The following is a 2,049-nucleotide window of genomic DNA, read 5'->3' as shown; positions in this document are numbered from 1 at the left end:
GAGAGAGAGAGAGAGAGAGAGAGAGAGAGAGAGACAGACAGACAGACAGACAGACAGACAGACCGACTGGCAGATTGGAAGACAGACAGAGAGGCAGGGAGAACGACAAAGAGAGCTAGTACATCTAAACTTTACAAATACTTTGTATCTTATTTTTTGTATTGGTGGATGATAGGTCGCGTAAATGCCAACAGTAGACTTTTAGAAACCCAAAATAAAAGAAGCGAACTCTTGTTGAAGTAACAAGGATATTATTAGATAAAGCTTCACGCTTAAGTTTCAATTTTTCTGATATTACGTTCACTGAAATAACCGGGGAAATATTGCACTAATTATAATAATATGAATTAAAGGAAACGGACAAATATTTGTTTTCTAAAGATCCTGCTATCTCGCTTATCGTTTTCATTCATTAAAAAAGAAAGAAAGAAAAAGGAGAAAAGGGTAGAGTGCTGGAGATCTGTGCTGGCTGCACTTAGTTTTATTAGGATGAGAAAGGAAAAACGATAGAGAGCCTAAAACATTGTGCTTGTTTGGAAGAATGGAACTTAATGGGCAGGGAGGGAAATTATGGGGCTCCTGGAAATAAAAGCGTCATTTATGTGGGAGCATGAAATAGATGATGAGATGGGAGATCGTTCGAAAGGGGTATACATTCTTTGCTTTTTTATTTTAATTTTTTAAATCTTTCTTGCCCGTTCGCGTTATTTTTAGTGTGGGGTCAAAGGGGGAAGAGTTCATAATATGAACATCAGGACAGACAAATACATGTGGCATTGGCATGGCTAGGGTGTCTCTTGCTTTTTTTTCTAAGATTAAAAAGTATCATTATTCCAAACATGCTTAGAGTTTCAAATTCGAAAAAAAAAAAAACTCAATACGGAGAAGGATGTTGAACCCAGACAACAAACCAGTACCCTCCCCTCCCCTACCCCCCCCCCCCCTCCTCCCTCAACACAAACAAAAACAAAAGTTAAGTAATACGATCGGTTACACATAATGAACCCCAAGAATTTTAACAGCGGTAACAGAGTAACAAAGCGACTGAGTATAACATGACCAACAATAAATACGCTGTTAAAGTCTAAGTATTATACCACAGAAGATGAAATACAAATGAGGCGCGAAAAATATGGTGTACTCAGCATTAACAAAAAATAAATGCATGAATAAATAGAAAATCAGGAGGTACACTGTCACCTCTAAAAATGTTTTCTATTCTGAAGCTGAATAGAGGTAGAAAACCATCATGTTAATGTGCCATGCAAAAGTAAAGAAGCTTTCAAGGGTTCCAGATAAGTGTTCAAAATACACATTGCAGCGAGTTAATGGGAAATGAAGAAAAAAACAAACAAACAAATGATTTGGGTGGTAAGATACATGTGCAAAAACAAACCCAACAAAAGAACAAAAACAAATACAACATTAGTAATAATAACACACAAAGACACATAATAATAATGATAATAATAATAATAATAATAATAAATAATAATAATAATAATACGCTTATTTTTAATAATAACAATATTACTACTACTAATATCAAAAACAATAAAAATAACAATAACAATAATAACAATAATAAAAGTAATGATAGAAATAATAATGATAGCTATAAATAATAATATTTTCATGATAATGTTAACAATAGAAATAATAATATCATGATAACAATAACTATAAAGAATAATAATAATAGTGTAATAATGGATATAACAGTTTTACTATGACATGTATATATAATAATAATAATAATAATAATAATAATAATAATAATAATAATAATAATAATAACAAAAACAGAAACACAAAGACATTGATAATGACATAAACGGTAATATAAAAAAACAGTTATAACATTTATTGTTATGATAATATGCCAACCAAAAGAACACCGAGTGAAGTGGCGCCTCACCCCTCTCCTTGTATAGCGATGCCTGTGATCTCCTCAAACTTCCCGGGTTCATGATCATCATCCCCGCCCCCTCCGACATGTCCTCCTCCTCCTCCCCCTCCTCCTCCTCCTCCGTGACCCCCTCCTCCTCC

The sequence above is a fragment of the Aplysia californica genome, unplaced genomic scaffold (genome assembly GCF_000002075.1).
Source record: "Aplysia californica isolate F4 #8 unplaced genomic scaffold, AplCal3.0 scaffold00074, whole genome shotgun sequence".
NCBI classification, from domain to species: Eukaryota; Metazoa; Mollusca; class Gastropoda; order Aplysiida; family Aplysiidae; genus Aplysia; species Aplysia californica.
The sequence above is the reverse complement of the archived record's forward strand: the minus strand, read 5'-3'. Positions refer to the sequence as shown.